Source organism: Rissa tridactyla, chromosome 4 (genome assembly GCF_028500815.1).
Source record: "Rissa tridactyla isolate bRisTri1 chromosome 4, bRisTri1.patW.cur.20221130, whole genome shotgun sequence".
Classification (NCBI taxonomy): Eukaryota; Metazoa; Chordata; class Aves; order Charadriiformes; family Laridae; genus Rissa; species Rissa tridactyla.
This window is the reverse complement of record NC_071469.1, coordinates 86,870,169-86,885,652: the sequence shown is the minus strand read 5'-3', so window position 1 is coordinate 86,885,652 and position 15,484 is coordinate 86,870,169.

Here is a 15,484-nt window from a genome sequence, read left to right as displayed (position 1 = left end):
GTATGGAGGAAACCTTAAGGTCACATCAGCAGTCCCTCCCAAAGGGAGGTCCAGGTCCAGGTGAAATGACTTGTCAAAACACATGAAGGCTACACAATATTTTATTCTCAGTACCTTTCGTTAATCTCTAGCTGATGACCTTTTATTGAAGCTTCCCTTGAATTTTTCAGCATTTGTCCTCAGTATATCAAAGCATGGTTATATTTGCAGTGTGAAACACACCACTTACTTAACAGTATTCAGATTTGCATTTGCTTTTGTGTGTCAGGAACACCATGTCTTTTTTTTTTGGAGTGATTTTGCTGCCCAGTCAGACCGTTAATCATACTATTACTGATGTTAAGCAGGCATATCTCTAGAGAATGACCCTTCCTTAGATAAAATTTTGATTACCACACAAAACTTGATTTTGTAAATAGTGATAACATAACCTCTTTTTCTTTCTGAAATCTATGATTCAGCAATAAGTGGCTAGGGGCCTACCATTAATCATTCATGAATATCAGAAAGAATCTTCAATTGGAGAGGTGCTCTGGGACACTTTAATATTTCTAAATATGACATGTTTCTGGTGACTTTAAATAGCACACAAGTGAGACATTCAACGTTATGCAATAAAACAAAAAATAATGCAAACTGATAAGAAGTGATTAAACTGGATACAGATTTTAAATACCTCTAAATTAGTTTTATATTTCTGATGCCTAGGGGTGATGTTTGCAAATACCATTAGCAGATGTTGAAACCTTTTTTTCTTTTCTGTTTTCCTTTGTATGTAAAAACTCAGGTGAACTGATTAATACCCAAGTGGTTGGATGCTATTCAGGTACCCAGCTATTACTGTTTGTATACATAGGGGTATTTAATTATGTTTGTGATTCCAGCTTGATTTGATTTGCTTTTGGAGAAGGGATGAAGTCTTTTAATTTAAAGTATCTTTTTTGTTTCACATCACATTTTACTCCTATATTTGGTGGATTCTTCTTTTCTAGTCACCTCAGCTCCATGTCCTGGGTGTCCAGGCTTACAGCACAAGCAGCCCCAACCTTGGCTGCCTTAAAGTAAAAATAAAGAAATATCAGATGTTCAGATAGTTCTTGAGTTATTATTCTACTTCTGAAGATAATTTCCCTGCAATGGATAAAATAATCACCTAATTCCCATACCTGTGGTATAATGTCTTCTTAAAGAGCACTATCACAAAAGATTTTTTTCCAAGAGAGTAATTTCTTAGTCTCTGGAGAGATATGTCCTTATTAGCATTTTTCAGGAAGCTTATGGAACTTAGATACTCTGGTCCAAGTATTAAAAAAAGTGGCATAATGATAAATAAATCAATGACGTGTCTCTGTTCAGTGGGCATAGGAAATAAATCAAATTTATATCTCTGTAATTAAGATGGGAGAATTCCACTTTATGTACATTTGTGCTTTGCTGAAGGCAAACAGACGTTTTACAATAAGTTTTTTTATTATGACATTGCTTTTTTATTATCACATTTTTTAATTTATGTTGTGACATTGTTTTTTATTTACTTTTTAAAAGACATTTTATCTTTTTTTTGTTTGCATTGTTTTTTTATTATGACAATGACATTACAATGTCCTATAAAATATTTTGGAGCATACTGACATGCACATAGTGAGTGAGAAACAAATTGATCACGTGCTCAAGGAATGGAATATCTGCTCTAAAGAAAATCCATCAGAAGCTTGTGTGGAATAATTTTTATGGCTTACTTTCACCCTTCCATTTAACTCCACTTTCCCCCTTGAAAGTAAACCAATGGGCCTGTCACATACCATAGTACTGCTCTGTATGCGTGGAACAATATAGGCTGCGTTTGTCATAAAACTTGCCCCCAGGCAACTTTCTGAGCATACAGATAAGGGGAATTCATTTGTGCCCTGATCATTATGACAGTGTTCTTCAACAGGTAGAGAGATAGCCTGATTTTGTCTTGTCAGTGATGACCTGTTCAGTACTGAAGGCAAAATGTTTGTGCTTAATGATGCCCATAAACGCCAGTGAAACATTTTTTCCTTGTCTCTTAGGGTCTTTAGAAGTATGAATATTCCCTCATTTTCTTTTGTTTTCAGAGATACAGATAATATTTCGATTCCTGACAAGTACTCAAGCTGTGATTGAAAGTGGAGAGGGTGACAAGGTAGCGGCTGCTAGATATAACAAGTGATACATTACTTATATCAGAATATCACCTGATGCTTTTATAAATGGTCTACATTTCCACAAATATGGTTTCAATCGTGCACTTGAAATCTGGGTCAAGCAGTCCCATAATTCTGGAATCTCTGCCTAATTTGAGAGTTATATTTTCGATCGCTACTACTGCAATACTAGTTTTCCACTTAAAAAATGAATCCATCTTAATTCTAGAAAATATCAGTTTAGTGGTAATCTCTGGCTCCATATTATGCCCTCTAGCTTCTCTTTCTTTCTGGCAGGATGACAAGGTCAGAATTAAATCATGTCTTTGGCCAGCGGTTTGCCTAGCTGCAGCTCTCTGAATGAAAGCCCAAATCAGGACATCCATGTTCCAATTTTTTTCCAGCTCACGTGATTTTCTATAAGTAGAGAATTCAAAACACAAAAAGCAGTAAATTGATGAACAGCAGTTAGGTTAGGTCTGGAGCATGACATAAAATGTAAGTTTTGGTAAAAATAAGAATAGCAGTGCCTGATTGTATCTAGTCTTTTATTTCCAGTTTGGGTTGTTTCCTTTTTTAGTTTTGGCAGATATTGAGCAGCATCAGGTCATAATAGCATGAGAATCAACTGCTTTATTTAAATGAATCACAGGTCTGGCTCTAGCAGGTTGACTCCCTTTTCTGACTTCTTGCCATTTCTCACAAACTAGGCACTTCTGTGATGGTTGGAAACCCTGTCTCATGTTTTTTGTACATCATCAATTCTGGCAATAGAATCAGGCAAAGGGTAAATGCATAACAGTTTAAGAGGTTTTATTATAGACCACATTCTGCTAAAGACAGGTCATTGCCCACTCTTCTCGGATCCTTGGAGTTGTATGCAACATGTGAAGAATCGGCTAATACCAGCTGCAGTATTCATAAAAAGGTTAATTGCTTCTAAATAGCTAAGAGTACGATGTCTTACCTTGCAATCTGAAGGCCAATGAGAGTGTTCTCATTATATAGCACCTCTTACTTTCCTGGGCTTCATTGTGTGTGTCTTTACTAAGATTCCTGCTGAGAGAGTTGCCTGCTTAGCAATTTTTAAGTCAGAACATTCTTCCTTGTATTTATTTGGTAGCTGAATTTAGTTCTTAATAAAAGACAGTTTTTACATTTCCAGCAGAGCTTTAAAAATGCTATTACTCCAAACACAGTAGCAAATACTCTCTTTTCCTTTTGTCAGTGAAATTAAGGATGCAACCATTGCTTGGGTCGTGAAAAAAATAGGGAAAATAGCGAGCAGTCCACAAAACAAACAGGGGTTTGGACTAGCAGTGATTTTCGAGTTGTTGGTCAGCATCCTCTGGGAGTCTCAGGACCACTTGTAAAGGGATGAGAAAAGGAGAATTAAAAAAAAGTAAAACTAATTTTAGGAGGCTTGCATTTAATATATGAGGGTATGAATTTCCATCAGAGGCTTGCAGTTAAAAAAGGTTTCCTCTGAAACCAGTAGCTAATGATGAACATGTTTTCTTCATCTTTTATTCCATGCTGTACTTTGAGAAAAAAAAAAGATGCCCCTTCCTTGAAAAAGAATTTAAACAAAATTCAGAACCTGAAATATGAAAAGCAAGATGGCTAACAGTGGACTAAATCAGATGAGGATATTACTATAATGAACTTAATTACATGGGGAATTTATAATTATTTTATATTGCTTTTTAAAAAATCTGGAGTTGAAGACTGCAGGGAACGAATAGTCTCAAAAACAAACTGCTGGTAACATTTAATACATGCACCAGAAGAACAATTATCCCCTTAAGCTTTTGTAAAAAACTGAGGAAAGAGAAAAACAGGGAAATAATACACTGTATATCATAATATAGTCGTATGCTTAATTGTAATTATTAAAAAGGAATTTAAAATCATTTGCTATCCCTTCCTGCAGTTTTATGCACATTCTGAATACTTTTTAGCTGCATTATCTTGTACATAAATGCATAAAGATATATATCAGCCTTTATGTGTGAATAAAGATGAGTGAATTAATAGCTCTTGTCTTAGGCTAAAGCTCTTCTACTGTCTAAATCTAAGCAGGTATTAAAACTCAAGGGGCCAGATACTAATCTGTTGTGCCACTGCAAATTAAGAGTGATTCAAGGGAACTGAAAGTTGTGAATCCTAATTTCAGAAAGTGTAACTCATATTTGAATTTGGCCATAGGTTCTATGAGTTCCATCACGAGTGACTGCAGAAGTATTATGTGTTGAGGAAGAAAGTGTTCCCCAGAGTGACTGCAGCAGAGTTGGCCCCCAGGTATTTGGTTACGCAAATTTGAAGTATTAACCTGTCTCGTTGTCAAAGTTTCCTGTTTTGTCTCTGCCCATGGATTAGGCAGCTGCTCCGCTGACTTTATGGTAATCCTGGGGAAGAAGTGCTGCGCATTTGCTTGCTGCAAGTTAATTGTGAACTGAAAAAACCTACTCCCCGTGCCCTTCCTCTTAAAAACAGATATTGCAAATTTGTATTCATTCTTTTCCTTGTTGAATCCTGCATAGACGTTATGAGCTTTCCAATGGTATCCTTGGGGTTTTACATTCATCCTAACATATGGCATGTATGTGAGTCTCTTCTCAAATTTATTGGAGTTTATGTGGGATTGGGAGCAGTTAGCTGGGTGAATTGCTGAATCACGGAACAATTATGGCAGGAATTCTCTGGTTTTGTGTTTTTCTACAAATGATATTGTACTATGTTGCATTCACTTCAGTTCTTGGCAGGACTGCTGAAAAGTAAGTTACAGCTGTTGCCATCTGGTAACTTTTGAAGCAATTTCCCTCACATGTTCCTGTTGCTTAATTCTTTGTTTACTCTATACAGGTAACCTGATCTTCAGTGTCATAGCAAATATAGTCACCTTTCCACTGTCTGTCTTCTTTTGTCATTCTTTTCAAGGCTAGTTTCTTACAATGTAGCCTAACCTGGCTTGGGGAAAAGGTCCAGCTGGCTCCCCCATGGAGAAATAGCTTTCTGTAGCTTTTCCCACATCCCCAGAGAACTGTTTATGGCTGCAGTAATTCTCTGCAGACTCTCTGCTCCCACCAAAAAGGTGAGGTTGAAGCCGTGCTCTTGCTTTCTCCTTGCCAGACAACTGTCCCACTGGTTTTCCGCACTAGTGGTGGGTGGGAAACTGCAGCATTCAGAGGAAAGCTCATCATTTGCATGGATGTTAAAGACAACACAAAACAATTGTGGAAGAAAAAACCATGAAAGTTTATTAAATGCAGGGGACCCCTGTCTCAGGACAGCTGCAAGCTAAAATCATTTGAGGCTGAAAAATATCTGGGAAAGTATTGCTATATGCTTGCTCTGTGTTGGCTGCTTTTAGAGATAGGACACTGGGTTAGAAAGACCTTTGGTTTGTCCCGATATAGTTCCTATTATGTTCATACATTGAAAATCAACTTCTGAAATTGAACTAGAAAAAAGCAAAAATTAAAGAAGAGTCATCTGTCCATCTCTGTATTTAAACAGGCAAGGTTAATTGACAATTGACATGCATTTACAGTGCTTAAGCTGAGCAGGAACAATACTTGAGAATTGCATTTCTGTCCTACATCCTTTTAACTTTCATTTTTTTTCATTCATCTAATGTCAGAAGAGATTTTGGTTTCTTTATACAACTGGTAAGAGAACGTTTCTGCCTCTCTCTCTTGCTTTAACTCTGAATTTAACCTCAGAATTCCTTAAGCACCTGTCCAGTAACATCTCCCTGAATAATGTGCCAGAAAAACATCTCACTGGTGCAGCTCACACAAAGCTGCAATCATGAAAAATAGGCTGCTATTCTGTGGAACGGAAGACTGGTGTGCAACAGGCGATCTTTCTCAGTGTGACAGTTTGCACAGCAACTGGAAATTCTGTCCTCCAGAATTCAGCTAAAGACACAGCAAAGCTTGCGGAAAAAAAAAAATCCCCTCAATTAAGATCTGGCGTATTTGCCTGTTAATTTGACTCATGTCCCATAAGTTTTGTATGCCTCAAGTGACTTTAGACATGGGGTTTTTAATAGTAATTAGCAAGCACTTTTGCCATTTGTCGATGACATTCTCTTTGCAGAGCCACACTCAGCTAGCAAAACAGGAGCAAACAAATGGACAACACAGGAATGAAAAATGTACAGTGTACAGGGTTCACCAGTATAAAAGGCTATTTCAATAACTGTCTGGAAGATGGTTAAAACAAATTACTCACCTTCCAAAATCCTCAGGTAGCCAGACTTATCAATCCAAAGGGTGAACTTTGAGGTTAAAATAATGTGATCCAAACTGCATGGAAGATAGATAGCTGGTTGGGAAGGAAACTTTGGTTGAAATAACTTTAACTGACAAGCCGTTATGCCTCATCTGATCCTACTCACATCAGGATCGGTCTTGCACGCGTATCCTTGTTTTTCTTCCTACCTCCAGTATGTAAGAGTTGCTTCCTAATTTCTGTCACATTCATTTGATCAAATTTTATAATGATAATTTCCCTTTTCAACATTATAGTATGATATCTTATTAGTGACTTTACCATTTTATTAACCTGAATAAATCCTGCCATAATAACAGGTGTTATAAGCATTACAATACAATTTACATAAGAAATTTCCAAGCTAATGTGAGGCCAGAATGCCTATCCCAATGCTACCTCATGGAAACCTGATCTATGCTCAATATATTTTAGGACCTTTTATTTGTTCCAGAAAGGATGAAGGGTTGGCATCTGGTTCAAGGACTACCCCTGCTGTAAGGACCAGTGCTTTTATTAAGTCTCCAATAATTCTAAGACTAGTGAATAGAGTATAAACACAGGTTTTGTTTGGTTGTGTGAAACACTGAAGGTCCTTATTCCTTGTGAGGGATAAATCAATTTTTACAGTGCAGAGAGGATGAAGGAGAAGGCACCATTTTGAATAAGGAGCAATGAGTAAGCAGCCCCAGTGAAGAGAACTATGTGAGTCACAGTGCCTCTCTGAACTCCCAAAGATACAAGTTTTACATCAGATTTAAACATTCAGGATTAATTTGGGTATAGCGGATGGTAAATGCAGGTTTATTTGTCTCCTCTTCCCCGTTTTTCCACTCACCCACTTCACCATCATGAAAGGAGTTAGTTGTGCAACCTTTTTTATCTCTGCACATCTTGAAGAATTTGCACCAGATAGCAACAAAGTGCCATCCTCCCTCATGTTCCCATGTAGTGTTGTATCAATCAGCCAAGTCACCATCTAGTTCTTGAAACAGCTGGCCTGCAGCAAAGAAAAATGCCACTAAAGGGATAATAGTGGAGTACAGTTAAAATGATGAAAATTACAGCACATTTTCCTAACAAATTTTCCTAATGAATAATGCATTTACTAATAAACAAAAGGGCTGCCAAGGACATGACAGATTGGAGATATAGCACTTGAATTATTGAAAGTGGCAGACAGGTCACAACTTTTGTTTATGTTAATAGCTAACCACCTGTCAGATAAATTGGGAAGTAGATACCTCCACAGCAATGCCAGCAGGCGCCTTTCAGAACTGCAAGAAAGGACCAAGAGGACAGAGAGCCGAGCTAGTGATCATGCTGGCAACTGAGAGATGTCTCTTCTTCTCTCATCCAGCTGTACCTATGTGGTAATATCTGCTGCTTAAGAAAGGACTGAATACTCTGGGACTGGTTTTGATAGATATATCCCCAAACAGCCCTTACCCGCTTGTGACCAACAGAAAATTTAACTTCCTTTTGGCAGAGAGGTCATCACCTACAGTGTTGAACACTGACATGCATAGCTCTACAGCACAAACTGGAAACTCACTGGTACTTATTAAACATTTGGCAGTCCCAGCATTGCCCTCAGAGATAACTAAATCTATTTTAGACTTAAAATCTTCTTTTTCTATGTTTGAGAACTTGTATGGAACTTAAAAGATATTTCTAACATGATTTTCCGTAGTTAAAAGGAAACCCAGAATCTATTTGGGTTCACAAAGAAAGAGATCTCCCCTTCTTTGAAGTGATCCCATAGGTGTTTTCAGAAAAGGAGGTACACTCTACATAGTTCTCCACTTAATTTAACTGATCAGATAACTGATCCGTTTCTAGCAGTTCTGATTTCGGTTTCCTCCGCTGCCTGACAACGTTTGAATCTATCCTACCATTAAGGACTTACAGGATTGATTTTCATCCTACTCTTCACTCTGTTGAAGCTATTTCACTTTACATAGAATAATTAAATACTCAGTAAGCCACAGAGAAAGAGAATAAGAGTGCATATTACGCTGCAGCCCAATAATTAGTGCATTCTGATATAACCTGTCATCACAGCTACCTGTGGCTACTCTTCTGTTTAAAGAAAGGCCTTTAATCCAGCATTTTCAGTTGCAGGTGATGCTTTAAACCCTAGACTAAAGCAATACTAGCTATCATGTTAATTCGCATCCTGCAATTTTTTTTTTTGAGAAGACCCTGTTCTTGAAGTTATTTCAAGAACAAAGTTCTAGATTAATCCCAACCTTCCATAACTACCGTAAGTGTAAGGACAATAGAATCATAGAATCATTTAGGTTGGAAAAGACCCTTGGGATCATCGAGTCCAACCATCAACTCCACTCTACAAAGTTCTCCCTTACGCCATATCCCTTAACACCACATCTAAACGACTCTTAAACACATTCAGGGATGGTGACTCCACCACCTCCCTGAGCAGCCTATTCCAGTGTCTGACCACTCTTTCTGTGAAGAATTTTTTCCTAATGTCCAGCCTAAACCTACCCTGCTGCAGCTTGAAGCCATTCCCTCTTGTTCTGTCACTAATTACCCGTGAGAAGAGACCAGCACCAACCTCTCTACAATGTCCTTTCAAGTAGTTGTAGAGAGCGATGAGGTCTCCCCTCAGCCTCCTCGTCCTCAAACTAAACAGTCCCAGCTCCTTCAGTCACTCCTCATAAGATTTATTCTCCAGGCCCTTCACCAGCTTCGTTGCCCTCCTCTGCACTCGCTCCAGCACCTCGATATCTCTCTCATATTGAGCTGCCCAGAACTGGACACAATACTCAAGGTGTGCCCTCACCAGTGCTGAGTACAGGGGGACAGTCACCTCCCTACTTCTGCTGGTTACACTATTTCTAATACAAGCCAGGATGGCATTGGCTTTCTTGGCCACCTGGGCACACTGCTGGCTCATGTTCAGCCGCTTGTCAATTAGAACCCCCAGGTCCTTTTCTGCCAGGCAGTTCTCCAGCCACACTTCCCCAAGCCTGTAGTGATGCATGGGGTTGTTGTGGCCCAAGTGCAGGACCCAGCACTTGGCCTTGTTGAAGCACATTCCATTAGCATTGGCCCATCAATCCAATCTATCCAAGTCTCTCTGTAGAACCTCTCTATCCTCATGTAGATCAACACTCCCGCTTAGCTTCATGCCATCTGCAAACTTGCTGATGATACACTCTATGTCCTTATCAAGGTCATCAATAAAGATGTTAAACAGAAATGGTCCCAACCCTGAGCCCTGAGGGACACCACTTGTGACCATCTGCCAGCTGGATTTAACTCCATTGACCACCACTCTTTGGGACCGCCCATCCAGCCAGTGCTTGATCCAGCAGATTGTATGCTCATCCAGGCCATGAGCCTCCAGTTTTTCCATGAGAATTCTATACGGGACAGTGTCAAATGCTTTTCGAAACTCTAGGTAGACAATGTCCACAGCCTTTCCCTCATCCAATAATTGGGCCATCTTGTCATAGAAGGAGATCAGGTTTGTCAGGCAGGTCCTGCCTTTCATAAACCCATGCTGACTAGGCCTGATCCCCTGCTTGTCCATTATATGACTTGTAATGGCACCCAAGATGATCTGCTCCATGACCTTCCCTGCTACCGAGGTCAGACTGACAGGTCTATAGTTGCCTGGATCCTCCTTTCTGCCTTTTTTGTAGATGGGTGCTACATTTGCTACCCTCCAGTCCATTGGGACCTCCCCAGTTAGCCATGACTTGAGGTAGATAATGGAAAGTGGCTTGGCGAGCACGTCTGCCAACTCTTTCAGCACTCTTGAATGTAACCCATCCGGTCCCATAGACTTGTGCGCATCCAAGCGGTGTAGCAGGTCACTGATCGCTTCCTCTTTAATTGTGATGACCTCGTTCAGCCTCCCCTCCCTGTCTCCTAGCTCATGAGGTTGGGTGCCCAGGGAACAGCTAGTTCCACTACTAAAGACTGAGGCAAAGTAGGCATTGAGCACCTCAGCCTTTTCCTCATCCTTTGTGACTATGTTTCCCTCTGCATCCAATAAGGGAGGGAGATTTTCCCTAATCCTCCTTTTGTTGTTAATGAATTTATAGAAACATTTTTTAGATGTTTTTCATTTTTTCTGAGACATAGTTTCAGAAACTCTTGTATGCAAAGGAAAGAACGTGACATCTTCAAAGCATAATTCAGGTTTTAGGTAGTTCCACTACTTTCTGAAAGTTTCTCTCTTTCTTCACTGACCATATGAGAGGTTTGGGTAACCTTTGTCCTTTGGAATTCATTTTAATATGATATGAATATAAGCTTTTTTTAAGATTTTCTCAAATTCATTCAAAGTGCACAAAATACAGTTTCATCCACAGTACCTTCTTGACCTGGGAAAGGTCCTGGGAAAATAAAATCTGTTCTTACTGGTAGTTTGGTTTTGCATTAACAGTAACCTTGGAACTTCATTCATGGATGATTCTCCTGTTCCACAGAAAAGATACTCTCTACAGTGGCAATTAGTACCTCGGCATAAATGTTTAAGTATGTGCAGAGGAAAACCTGCCTCATTGTGTTGTTATGGCTGTTTTTCAGCTGGGATCCTGATATTTTATAAATGTTACAACTTAGCCAGATGATCAACATATTCCCAATGACACCATTTGCCAGTAAAATAACTACTGCTGCCTACAGAAGTGTTCAAACTCTCAGACTGAAGCATTGCACATAAAATCTCAGCATTTTTGTTTGCTGTTTCTGTGATTGATAGTAATAAACATCACTTTCGTGAATGAGAGGCTTCTGTGCAAACGCAGTGTATTATAAAAATGAACATGAAAATGTGCATTCTTCACAGAGGCTTTTTCTGTTTTTTGATATGCGTCCTTATGGCAGCCTGTCCCTGGCATATTCAGAAATTCAGACACCATATGTCCTTATGATCATCTTCAAAACTTCCAAATCCAGGCTCTCTCTCTTCAACAAGCTTCTTTTATTGATAAGTGCTGCTGCTGTGGCTGCATCTGCTAAAAGCAACTGTGCACAGCTCCAGTGACTAATCTCATTTAGGTTAATGGTATCTGCAAGGTCACTTGGGAAGGATATGAAGACACTATTATCCACCTGGATGCTGCTCTATAGGTAGAGATGAAGCAGGTACATAAACTGTTGGAGAGAGACCTGTCATGATGCTCACAGGTTTATAGATTACTCTGACTGTTCTTTAGAATTGGAGAAATTTTCCTTAAAAATTGAGGATTAAAATATAAGCAAAAGATATTTGTACAATTTCATTGTTCTTAGAAATTCTAGAGTGCAGAGTTTTGCTATTTCTGAAAAATGTATTCAGCTGATGGGTATATTTGTTTGAGCTGGAGAGAAAAGACACATAAGAACTTCCTCCACATATCTCTATCTTGTGTTTTTGGAGAAAGGAGGATAAGAGGTGAAGCTTCTCCCACTAGCGCTGTATCTCTCTTCACCACCCTCCCCCGTCCCCTGCCCCTTTCTCTCTGTATCTTTCCCACTCTCTGTCCTACAAAATAGTGGTACGCAGGCAGTGGGGCCCAGTCATACATCTGGACAGCAAGAGAGAGCAATACCTGAATTTGCTGATGGCCTTGATGCAAAAGATTGCTCCTTTCTATCCCATCTGGAATAACAGAAAATCTAAAGTGTATCTCTTGAGTGTTTTTTGGAACTCCTCTTAGGGAAATAATACTTTGCTCGGGGCTGGGAGTGAATTCTCATATCCTTAACGATTCCTAATTATTTAGCAGACAGGATTTGGGGATTTGGACTACTTTGATAAAAGTGCTTTAAAATAAATAGAACAACTTCTATATTTTAACTGAAGAACATTAGCAAATTAATGTATTGCAGAGTGACTCTCATTTGCTGTATATTGCAAAATACAGATGGAAACAGCACAATCTCCATTGTTGTTAATTGCTATTGTTAATGCTTTTTAGTTAGTACATGAATTTCAGTGTAAATAGCACTTTCTTTTGCCGCTAGCTTCACAGAATATTTGCATACAGCCATAAATTCCTTACTCATAAAAAACCTTATTAAAAACAATGGAAGATAATATGATGATAATACATCAGAGGCTCTTGCTAACAGTAGAGGAGAGCACAAAGGAGAGATGGCAAATATCCTTCTGCCTAGTCATCTGTCTTGCTATACTCTCATTTTTACTTTAGTTTTGAATTTTTCAAAATACATTTTTTTTCTTTGGGAAAATTTAATAATTGGAAATACAATTTATCTGATAAACTTTATGGCTTCTTTCAACACTGAGTTTGTATGCTATTGTAAATGGATTTGGGCTAATTTTTTTATATGCTTTGTCCCCTCTTTCCCTACAAGAAGTTCCATAGCCTTCAGAGCAATTATTCAGAGTGCTGGAGTAACACAGACAGGTCTTTAATGGCATTCAGCAGACCTGGAAGCTTTTCTACTAATAACATTTTCAAACTATCTTTTCCTTCTATCTTCCCTCCATCCCAAACATGTATATGCTTGTGTATGGCACCAGATGATGGTAATGTGCAAATTCCTTTTTGTCCTGTTTCTGATTTCCTAGCAATTCTGTAAATGGAAAAGATGCTATATAGTAGGGTCAAATCACTGAGACATTACTATAATTCAGACAATGGGATGATTACTTACGTATTCTCGTTTATTCAGACTGACGTAGTCTCTGCTTTCCCAGTACTATGTATAGACTGCTTGCTCTTGTAGATTTAAGGTCAGGGAACAGCCTGCTTTTGTTGGTATAGAAACAGCTCAAGCACAAGGTAGAGCTGTTTGTTGTATTTCCCGTGACTTTCATTGAAAGAGACTTCCCAACTTGTGTCTGTGCTGTTCTGTCTTTAACATATATAGCACTTTATCCCATTTAAATAGGAGATATCTGAGCTCAGGGGAGACAAAATTAGATAAACTGATTCCTGAATGATTCAGAAAGTCACAATTCAGAGGTGGATAGACTCAGCATTTCAAGTTTTTAAGCAAACTAGCTGTGAATACTTAAATTTCGGGAGGCAGGAAGATGGATGAGGAGACATACTGTCAGACTAATATTTGAGAGATCACACCATAACTTACAAACATTGTACCTAAACACATTTAAACTATTTGATTATACTTCCCCCTTGGTTCTCTTATTTCTGCTGGGAATGGGGGAAGCTGTACTTCAGCCTGAAGCTGTTTGGTGCGATTACGTTTATTCAGGGTTTTCCGTCTCACTTTGGTGATTATTAGAACTGCTTGTATTCTCTGTATAGCACACCTTGCCCTGAGTGCTTTGACTTACAAATTTCTGTTCCTTTCAGAGTATGTGTCCATTCAAAGCCAAGACATGTTTGCCCTAAGTTGTTATGATTCCTTCACAGCTTGACATAGCCCAAAATGAGAGATCCTATTCCCAATAAAATAAAACCTGATGCTCCTTCTGACTTCTGTGGCAACACACTTTTGTCAGAAAGAAAGAAAATTTCTTCAGCTAGAAATGCAGACAGCTTTTACTAGCTAGTATGTTCCTTTCTTATAAATATTTTTCCAAATTATGCAACTAAGGACTATGCTTTTAAAGGAAAACTAAACAGACATGAGTGGAATCTTTGCGCTGAGAAATGGCCAGCTTAGTATGCAAGCAACAACACTATCTCACATTCATTTGAATGCTTGCCATCTGGAACAGATGCATTAGTTGTGGCTTCAGTAATGACATGGTGGAGGAGAAGACCTTCCTCACCTCAAGATTTCAGTATTTCTTAATGGGGCTACTCATGTGAGTAAAGTAATTGTATATTCAGCCCAGTGTTTTATTCAGCTGTCGTCTTTCCTTTCTTCTAGAACCTAGCCATCTTGCTGTACAGTCTTGCTTGAATACATGCACCATTGCGGCATATATTGTATGAAAGATGCTATTCCAAATAAAGTCATATTGTATACTTGACTTTGTTCTGTATTGATATTGAATGCATTTCTAGAATGGTAATCTTCTATGTACAATATGTGTCTGAGGAGATTATATCTTATTTTGCACACCAGGATTTCTTTAGAATTGTTTATTATTCATGTTATATTTTAAACTGATGCTGGTCTATGCAGATTTTAAATGTGTTTGTCATATACCATTAGTCATTGTGTGAAATCTCTCAGTAATAGTTAGTTCTTGAATTTTCTGCAGCTAAGGAGAATTTAACACTGATTGATGGTAGATCACTTAGCTGGTTGGCAGACTTTCCAATTTACGGCAGGAAAATTGCTCTTTTCTTTATGCTCATTCCTTCTTCTGCAGGGGGACAGTAAGATATATGTGCCAGGGTGCACATAACAGCAAGAATCTGATTGGCAATACTGCAGGTCTTTTTTACAATTGTGATTTTATCATTTTCAAAAACTGTACTGAATGTCAAGTATTTCAGATGCAATTTTTAAAAACCTCTCTATTTATCAAATGTCGATGATATATCCGTATCATATTTCACATGCAAAAAATGACCTAACATATTTTTGCATGAGGAAATGAGTAAGCTGTCAGCGCTTCATCCTTATCTTCTAATAGTCCCAAATTCTCAGTCCTCTAAAGGCTGATTATCTGTATAGTGAAGATTAGCAGGAGAAACAAAGATATTGATTTGCTGTGTGCTGCCTGCAAATATTTCTCATTAACCACTGATTCAATCAAAAAATAATAATAGTATATTAGTTATTCTTCAGTGAAAGAAAGATATGGGATAAATCCCTTCGCTTTAACTCAATAGTGAGATTTTCAAAGACTGTATTTTGCACAAAAGGCATATGAAGAATGGCAATATGTAATTTTTCTTTCTTTAAAGGAAAAAAAAAGATAAAAGTTATCATGTTTAAAAACATAAAAGTCTGCTGAAATGCCAACCGTAAATTCTAGTAAATTTAGCAATAGAATTTTTATAAAAAGAGACTTCTCTGTGAAGAGGTGTGTTTCTTAATTTCAACTGCCTGCAAAGACTGAAAGAAGAATCCAATCTTCACTACTTCATAAGGTTTACAAGTATAAGAGGTTCAAAATGCTG